The following is a 10502-nucleotide window of genomic DNA, read 5'->3' as shown; positions in this document are numbered from 1 at the left end:
GGGTGTCTTCAGAGATGAAACGAGACATGCTAAAGAGTGAGGCTGAAAAAAAATACAAAGAGTCTCAGTCCAAGTGTATTTTAGAATGTGTGACACCAAGTCTTGGACCTTTATCATTTAAGTATTATTATTCATACTTTTGAAATGTGATTTTATTTATAAGATTCTTTATCTATTTGGATATGCATTTTGACCTCATATACATTAAAATGTATTTCTTTTCCATAATAAGCATAGTTCTTATTTGCACATGACAAATCTGGGAGGTGACACCTGCTGGCATAGGAGCTTTCATTTATCTCTTCCACTTGGAAATACCCCGAGTAAATAATTTTTTAGACACCTTATTACCTTTCTAGAACAAAGTAACTAATGAATAGAAACATATTTACTATTAGGCATCATGAAGAATGCAAAAATCAATAAGATGTGATTTCTTTCTTCTGGAACCTTACAACATAAAAGAAGTAAATATTAACCACAAATAAATAAAAATGGAATTTACTATACTGCAGGTTGAGAGACTAGTAAAGGTGGAGGTTTGAGAAAGAAAAATTTCCCCCTTTAAAGCCTATGTTCTTAGAAAAGAGAAAAAGTACTGAATTTCAAGGATCTCCTAGAATTCATTTCTATCCTTAAGGAGCCCCTTAAGAGAAGGAACTCTTGTCTTTGACATTTCAACAAATCAACCAATGATCTCATAACTCTCTTTAACTCTAAACACACATGAGACCCAACCTTTAATATTGAATTCGACCCACACTGTTCAATGCATTATCTCCTTTCTCTTCCCCTTGGTTTTGCAGAATTGGCCTCCTCAAGTTATATATTTAAAGCAGGAAAAGAATTCATTTACCAAGTAAGCCTTGTCTTTTCCTGACTTGTTAAGTAATGTTGCAAAAATAAAATTCTTCTCCGGCTCTAAATTTTCCAGCTTTCTTTGGCAGAAAGGAAGTGGGGATAGGTTGGGAACTGCATAAATGAACCTAAATTTGCAGAAAGGGTTTGGTGCTTACACTGAAGCTGATTTGTATGCTGATGTATGCTAATCAGCACAGCAGAATTCTCTAATAAGATAATTATTATGCTGACTCAGGCTAAAACGTTAGCTCCTGTGGCATGTTTATCTTGTCCTCGAGCACCAGTGGTATAAAGGGATTGATTTCACCATAATGCTAGTGAATGTGATAAATGTTTAAAAGCAGATTATTGTTTTGGTGTAAACCCAAATATCTTAATAAACATGGAAAATAATTGCTAAAAAGTAGGTTTGGGGTTCATTTCAGTAGGGTTAAGATACATGATGGTGAGTAAAACAATAATTAAAGTGTGAGCAGACAAACTCCCTCAAGCACTATTTTAATGATGGATACATTCCAAGAAGGCTTTTACATCCTCAGGGCAAAGGCTGGAAGCCTCTTTTCTGTCTTTCGGACAGAGGAGAATGGCATCTCATTTTGGTTTTAGGGGAAAAACATCTAGAAGTACACAAAAGCGTGATACTTTTCAGGATGGAAAAATACTGTAGCTATAAGGATCAGTTTAAGAGATTTCCTGTTTTGTTTTTACATATATGAATTTCTGAACATTTGAAACAAAAGCAGATTTTAAAAATTAAGACTCTTTATATTTGTACAAAAGGCAACATGAATATTATTCTTGTGCCTTGGACTGAACTTGGAAAGGATTTGGGGCATTTTTCATTGTTTGATTTTAATGGGCACTTAAATAGAGTATTATCATAACCATTTTGTGATAACCTGTTTGGAATATACTTTATTATGAACATCATTAAGTATGAGTTTATGTCCATGTACTTTTTTCTGCTGTAGAATGCTGAGCACGTCCTCTGAACTGGTTTAGTGTCTTGGCGACTCCCTGTCCACATGACTGCAGGGTGACCATACAAACCCTATGGCCTTGCCAGCTCTGTGTACAGTCCCCTGAGAAAGTTTGGATGCAGGGGATTCCTTGTAATAACTCACACTTCACCATCATCATTTCCTTGGGTTGGGTAATTCCTTTCATTTAATCAGTAATTCTCAATGCTGCCTGTGTGTTTGAATCCCCAGAGATTCAATTGAATCCCCAGGTATGGGTGAGAGCAGGTATTAGTATTTTATTTCAAACTCCTCGGGTGATTCAGTGTCCATTTGGGGTGAAGAACACTGCGACAGATGATTTACGGTCACCCCAGGGCCATTCACTCATGGCAGAAGAGGGAAACATGGTGATTCTTGGTGTCTTTTATACATTTTCCATGGACTTGGCCATTTCACTTTTTCTGTCCAGAGGGACTCACCAAGTTCCATTTTCTGACTAAGTCTTGCTTAATTTTAGGTACTGTATCTTGCTTTATACTCTTCTCACTGCCTAGCACTTAATAGCTCAAATTTCTTCTAGCTTCCTAGTTTGTGGCTACACAAGACTTGAATAGTAATTCATCTTGGCTTCATATCTTGCAACTCAGGCTAGCTTCCTCTCTCAGCCCGAGAGGAGACTGGACTGCAACTTATGCTGTATTAGATATATAGGCTTATGAAACTGTTTATTTAAAAAAGCTGTTTTTATCCAAAAAGTATAATTACTGTGTTTTCAATAATGTATGATTACAGTATGAAAAATTCAGTCTTCATGGATAAACTACTGTTGATAAATATGATGATACATATTAGGAATATAGCTTGGTAACAATTCCATGTGTTAGCTAAAAGGGTTGGAACAAAGGCAATTTATCAACCAAAATATATGAATAAGTTGAAATTTTGTTTGGAAGTGGAAATCTTTGTTCTATGACTTATATTTTGATTGTTTTATATAGTGAGTATGTTTATTTTTTCCTCTACTAGAAGAGCTTTATTTAAAAAACAAATACATAATCACAAAAAATACAATAAAAATTTATGCCTTGGCATTAACCTTCCTTTTGGATTATTTCAGCTATTATTAAAACAATGCAACCACTAAAATATGAAGATTTTTTGTTTTGTTTTGTTTTGTTTTTTAAATAAAGAATGCCTGGTTTACTTGGCAGTGTTAAAATACTATGTGAGTGTGTACACATATATATATTCACAAAGTTCTAATAATCTGCACTTTTACACCACATGGTGTTAATAGCAATGATATTAAGATTCCTGAGGATATTTTAGTGGTTTTATATTTGGCTCAGGTTTATTATTTGGAGTCAGGTAGAGTGTCATACTGTTATCTCTATAAGGTAACATCGACACACATGAAAACCTTTAATGACTTCACAGGATCAGGCTGGTGCAGTTACATTAATGCTTTCTGCTCATTACCTTCACTATTTAAGAGGGAGATCCAGTAATATTTTTAAATTGAGCTAGAGGGTAATCATTGAGGCAAAAATCCCTGGCTCAGTAGCAGAGGTTATGTAATTATATGATTTGAACTCTTTGATTCTAAATAACAGAACCAACCTGAGATACTTCTAAATCAAAAGGCAACTTAATAATGAAGGTATTGGGGCACAGTCTAGAATCCAGGGACAGAAATTTATTCATGCCTTACCATAAACAGGAAAAGTCATCGGGACTCTATTCTACATCTTTATTCTTCCTTGCATGTCTGTTTTTCTATTTTTGCAAACAAGTTTTCTATTCTACTCTACTTGGTGGGATATGGCTACCCCATCTCTGTATATTGTGTGTGGAAGTTCTAGCCATATTTGAAATTTAAGTGGCTGTAGAAAAGAGAATCTGACAGTTTCAGCTTTGCTCAAGGACTTACCCATCACTAGTGATGGCCTGGCATTAGCATCATTGAGCTGTGACTTCTGGGGTCTTGGGCCCATGTATGAGGAAGAGGAATAAACTGTACAGACAATCAAATAGTGTCAGTTCTCATGGGGAATGCACAGAAGGGTCTAATTTTATTTGTGTGTGAAGCTTAGATGTATTACTTAACAGCCAATACCTCAGCCTGGGGTCAAAAACCTCATCTTCCTGGCTACCTGTTATACCTAGGGACACCTCTCACTATCTTCTTTTCCTGTATTTGCACAGCTGACAACCATCCTGCTACCTCCTATTTTGTTTCGTAGGATGCTGATTTTGATGTCTTCCATAACCCCAAAGCTGGGCCAGCATATGCTCTACCTTGGTTTAAAAAAAAAAATAGATAGAAGGAGAAGAAAGTGTAGGTTGTTCCTTTTCCCTCTGATTTTCTCTCATCCCCAACCTATGTTACCATAGCAGCAGACCCAGCATAATAATTCTCATCAATAATTTTAATAATAGTTAATACTACTGAATGTGTACGGGACTATGCGGGTCCTTAGATTGTTCCATTTATACTAATGACAGGCTTATATACAGACATTCGTCTCCATTTCACAGGTGAATAATTAGAGCTTAGAGAAATTAACTTTCTAGAGGAAACATAAGCATTAAGTGATGGTGATTGAATTCAACCTCAGGCAATCTAATTTCCAGCCTAAGTAGTTTTTTACAGAAAATTTGTGAATTACGGCATGGCTGTAGGCCAGAATCCTGTACATCTGCTCCCTCCTTCACTCCTGTTCCGTCCTTAATGGGCTCAACCAGATTCCTCATCCCAAACACTTGTCTGGAGACTCTCTAGGCCTTAATAGTGCTCCTGTAGAGTAGTCCACTTGGTCACACAGTCACGCCCTTTCATGCAACAATGACTTTACTAGGAGAGGTATAAATGGATAAATGTTCATCCTCTGTTATGGAATGAATGTTTGTGTCCACCCCCATACATAGGTTGAAACCCTAACCCCCAATATGATGGTATTAGGAGCTGGGGCCTTTGAAGGTAATTAGGTCATGAGGGTAGCACTTTCATGAATAGGATTGGCATCCTTATAAAAGAGACATGAGAGCTTGCTCTCTACTCTCTGCCATGTGAGGACACAGTGAGAAAAGAGTCATCTGCAAGCATCTCACAAATAGTTTTCATATAGTCTATAGAGAAGCTACTTATGGCTCTTTATAAGCCCATATTTTGTCAAGTTTATATTCTTGTTTGTATATGAAATATTAAAAGTATAAATTTTGAAAATAACTTTAAAAGTGAGATCCTACTTATTTGTAGTCCTGGCAAAACACAGTATCAGTATAGTATATTCAGTTTCTTTTCAAGACTGTAGAATGTATGTCTGCAGATGAGGCAATTGGGTACATATTTTACTTAACAACAATCAATAAGCACTGGTCTGTTCCTTAACCCTTCCCTTACAATGCTAGACAAGCACAGCCATTCAGGCCCTTTCAAAACACTCATCATTCCACTAGTATACCCACTAATTTTTAAAAACAATTTCTCCCCGGGGGAGTTTAATGGTAAGTATTGCTCTATTTTGTGGTGTCTATGGTAGCTTTCAAGTCTTGCAAAAAAAAGAGAGAAAAAGAGAAGAGAAACAGCCTTTTAAGAAAAAAGTTGAAAAGTTCAAAAGCCCAGCTTCATTGACAATGATCTAACTCTGTTCTTTGAAGGTGAGTTTACTCTCTGATTCAGTGAAAGGAGGACTCATTGCTCGCTCGTAGTAACTGCCTTGCCTATGCGTTGTAATTGTGGTACTCTGGACCGTTAGTCTGCTCTCGGGATCAATTTGGGTGTCAGTGGCCCTGTTATGTTTATGGGTGGGACACACCACAGTTTTATATCTTACAGTAACTTAAACAGAATAAGCATAAGAGTATGTATTAGTTTCCTATTGCTGCCATAGCAAATTACCACAACTTTATCACCTTCAAATAACACAAACTTATTATCTTATAGTTCTGGAGGTCAGAAGTTCAACGAGAGTGTCACTGGTCTAAAATCAAGGTGTCAGTATCTTGCATTCCCTCTGGGAGGCTTTAAAGAAGAACCTATTTCATTTCTTTTTCCAACTTTAGAGGCTGCTCACATTTCTTAGCTTATGGATCCCTTTCTCCATCTTCAAAGTCACCAAAGCTTTAGCCATTCTGTTCTTACTTCTCTCTGACTGTGGCATGTATGATTCTCCATGTTTAAGAGTTCATATTATTAAGTTGGGCCCACCTGGATAATCCAGGACACTGTTCTATTGTCAAAGTTCTTAACTTTAACCACATCTCATGTCATGTCAGATAATGTCTATCACAGTTCTCAGAATTAGGATATAGACAGCTTTCAGAGGAGGGAGGACACTTAACTTTAACCACATCTCATGTCATGTCAGATAATGTCTATCACAGGTCTCAGCATTGGGATGTAGACAGCTTTCAGAGGAGGGAGGACACAGAATAGATTAAGACAGCAATACACAAAACTATTAGGCATTTGGTAGGACTCCCCCCACCCAACATACATGATCTCTTCAGTTCATAACGTGAGATATTTTAGTTTATTTTTTATTATTCCTACTTTATGTGAAAATTGAAGCTCATACAGTTTTCATACTTCATGCTTGTAGTTACAGGAGGAGCCAAAGGCTAAACTGGTCTCTGATGCAAGAGTCCCTTCGCCTGTGTCCAGATTATTCACAAGGTAGCAGACAGAAAAAGGATGTCCTGGGAAATTATAGGGTAGTCCCTGGTTCAGGAAACCTCTGGGAATGTGAGCTGTTTGTCCAGGTCATTAAGAGATTCCTTTTACTGAGAATTGTAACAAATGTTCCCTCTGACTTTTAAAACAGTAAAATATGCAGGTCAGGGCAGAGTTTGCAGCTGAATAAAATTTTAGGACAGAGATAATTAAATCTTAAAATTGTATATATTTTAGGGCTGCCCACCAATTCAAGGGAGAAAAATGAAGAGTTCACATACATTATTGTAAACACCAGTGCTTCTCTAACTTTAGAATACATCAAGATCATCTGGATGGTTTGTTTAAATGCAGGTTGTCAGGCTACACCTTTAGAGTTACTGATTCAGTGGGTCTAGGCTGAATTTTCATTTCTAAAATGTTCTCACGTGATCTTCAAGCTCCTAGTCTGGGACTACACTTTGAGAACCACTGGTTGGATCTTTAATTTACATAGGCAGACTCTATATTTCAGCCATGTGCTTCTGATTGGCTCCTCTGTAATCTGCTAGTCTTTTTTATCTTTTGAGTTAGGAATACTCTTCTTATCTAAAATGTAAGACCAGACCTAAAGTGGAAAGGGAAAAGAAACATTTATTTATACTTGACAGATTCTCTCTTCTAATAAAGAAAATGAAAAGAGAATGGAGCTTTTATATAAAGTGCTCTGAGATCTTTTTGAGGAACCTTTACTCCCTATCTTAAAGGAAATTGCTTAATATCTGTTCATCAAATAATTTTTTTCCAATTAATTTTTTGTAAAGAACAGTGTGATTCAAGTGTGCAGCAAAATTTGAGAAGCAATGGCCCTAGGAATTCTCAGTGATTCAGGAGTTTCCATCTTTACTGTCATTAACTTCAGACCCTGAGCATGATTCTTATCTTTACCCCGCTGGGGCTATATCATGAGCCATGACCATTACCTGAATGAGGAAGCCTCCAAACTGACTGCAGACACAGTTCTGTGTCTTACAGTCTCTGGCGTTGGCCTTTTGCTTTCTCAGCTGACTCCATGCAGAGGGGCTCTGACTCAGCTGCTGTCAACAACCCTGGGCTAGCTCCCTCTTGGCTCTCTGGTCCACACGTCTGTCAAGCTGTTGTCAAAGTGTGGTGATTCCTGCTCTACCTGAAATAGTTTTGCTTGTGCCTTTAAGATTAGGATCTGGAAAATAACACCCCCATGTCATGTAGGCCTGATCTACATGAAAGTTTTAGTGCAGATTTTATTCTAGCCAAATTGGCTAGTACGGAAAGTTGCTAATACTGTGTGTTCATGGAACTACTGACAGCAGCTGCCAAAACGTGAGCTTAGATCATACAGTAACTATTATCGAAAGGGAAGGTGATTAATTATATAGTTGGAGTGGTTCTGGCTTCCATTTAAAGATGTCATGAAACAAGGCATTTTGATGGACAACTCACAAAGCTATATAGATGAGACTAAACCACATGCACGGTGCACTCAATTCTGGAGTCATGGTCTTAGGGACCTTCTTAAATTACCATTATTATCAGAACAATCATGTGACTGGTCCACACCTACATTTCTGATCAGCAGGCTAGCTAATCAGAACCCTGGCACGCTAGGCTTAGTTTATGAAAGTTTCTAAGGCCTTCTCCTAAAGGTATTTTTTCTAATAATGCGGTCTTTTTGAAAATTTAGTATTAGTTATATATTTTCATTACAAAAATGGCAAAAATGCGATCCCAGTGGAGAAACTTACATATATTATTCCTTATTTTTATTATAAAATGACATAGATATAAAATAGGTTTTTTTCTGATGTGATCTTTAACAAGAAGAGCAGAGTAGCAGACAGTTTGAGCATTACTATAGAATACTGCATGATCAAATGAGTGAAATGTCATAAAATTTTCAGTACTGGATAGAATTCTCACCACCCATTAAATTGAAAAACGAGAGAAGCAAGACTTCAGCTGCCACACACTTTGGTAAAGAGTCCAGTTTTCTTGATACAAAAATAAAATACCCATTCCATTCTCTTTTGAGCAATATCTTTGAAATATTACTAACCTCCATGGCAGAGGTTGCTTAATCTGCAAATTTATCAGCTAGCAAACCATTATTATTGCTAATAACCCTTATTCACATTACCCAGAGAACTGCTGTTCTAGTGTTCTTTAACAAATGGAGTACGGCATGCTAGGCGTACTGAAGCCTATTAAATTTTCACAGATCATTAGTTCCCACCTCCCTTAAAGTTTTAGCTTATATTTTTTCCTTTCTGTCATTTTCTTCATGAAGGCATTTTCTTTCTACTAAACGACAAATACTGAGTTAGATTTCATGCAGCTTAGTGTAATTATCTTCTGTAATTTTATTTAAAAAATAGTCAAAGCACTGGCTCAAAGTAGATATGTGAAAATGTGGTGACTTAGTCTGTTTGGTAACAATAATTTAAAAGTATGAGCAATCTGTTTTGTCTATGTGAATGGTGCCAAGCTCACAATATAATATGTAACATAAAAACAATCAAAACTAATTTTTTTAGTTTGACTGTCAGGGTTCACCATGATTACATTATAATGAACTCTTCAACAGGATCATTCTTCAAGGTTGAGTTTATTATGATAACATTTACTTTTTCATCATCTTCCATTCATCAATTATCTCAAGGTCATTTATTTAACTTTGGTACACAGTGTTTTTGCACTTCACACCTAAGTTTCTACCAAATTAGGTGAGTATTTTAGGGAATGGCATACAAACAAAACAGTAAGGCCTGTTTTGTAGCATCTAACAATTTGATGTTTCTTTCCTCTGTTTCCAGAGAAGACACCCTCTCAATTAACAGTGAATATTCTGTCTTTGGCCAAATAAAGACAAACTTGCTAATCACATTTATGATGATCCCCCGGAAGTTCTTGCCAGTCAGGGTATTATGCTAATGAATCCTAGGTACGTCTCAAGCCAGAAATATTTCTTTTTGGATCAGGCTTGAATGAGGAGTCAGAATATGTGTTGTGAAGATCAGTAGACCCAGCTATGTTTATCATCACGAAAATAAAGTCTGCCAGTTTTTACAATAGCCGAAGATAGGTTAAATGTATGACTAGATTGGGTTGTATCCCTGAATAATCAAATTTTTAATGATTAAAGAGTACTGTAAGTATTTATAGGCAAATGAGAATGAGTAATTTCTTAAAGTAGCACTTATAAAGCTGGGTCCAGCATGTAAAGAACTTGGAAGTCATAACTCTCATCCTTGCAATAACAAAAAGCTGAACAAATTGAAAATTGACTCTATAGATTCATCAAAGAATTGAAGTCACAGGGCAAAGTGATGACTTCCAAAATTGGAGAGACATGCAAACAGTGACATTTAAATGATATTTTTATTTCCTGGGACACTGTTTTACATAGTTTTTGTCAACAACAAATTTAGCAAAAATTTTCCAGAAATGAATGAACATGAAAAAATTCCAGGCAAATTGCAGAAACTTTAAATAAGGGATGAAATAAAAGCAAGAAATTTTTTTAAAATGTTGCAAGTTATAGAATATTAAACTGCAATAATATTTTTTCTAAGTTTCTAATTTTTCACAATTGATATATTTCTGGAAAGTTATGATACAGTTTTGGAGGGGTTAGGAATATATCAAAACATTTAAATTTTACTAGGGTTGGGGCCAATTGAAGTAAATTTTTGAAAAATGTTAATGGACAAAGTCTGTTTAGAAATGTGAAGTAGCTTTCCCTGATTGATTTATATTTTATGGGTAGTTTTTTCATTGATTACTTGTTAATGTTGAGAATATTTGTGAATGAGTATGGGGGTTTTTTGTCTCTGCTTTCCTATTTCCATAAAGAATTTTTTTTTTTAGCTGGTACAAAAAATAATCACCCTCTTCTGACTTTTTCTTTGGTGATTTGATTAACAAAGCACCTAAAAAAAAGACCAAGGAGGAAATGTGGAGGTTACTTTTTAAGGAAAGAAGAAAAC

This window comes from Pteropus alecto, unplaced genomic scaffold (assembly GCF_000325575.1).
Source record: "Pteropus alecto unplaced genomic scaffold, ASM32557v1 scaffold21, whole genome shotgun sequence".
Lineage (NCBI taxonomy): Eukaryota > Metazoa > Chordata > Mammalia > Chiroptera > Pteropodidae > Pteropus > Pteropus alecto.
The sequence above is the reverse complement of the archived record's forward strand: the minus strand, read 5'-3'. Positions refer to the sequence as shown.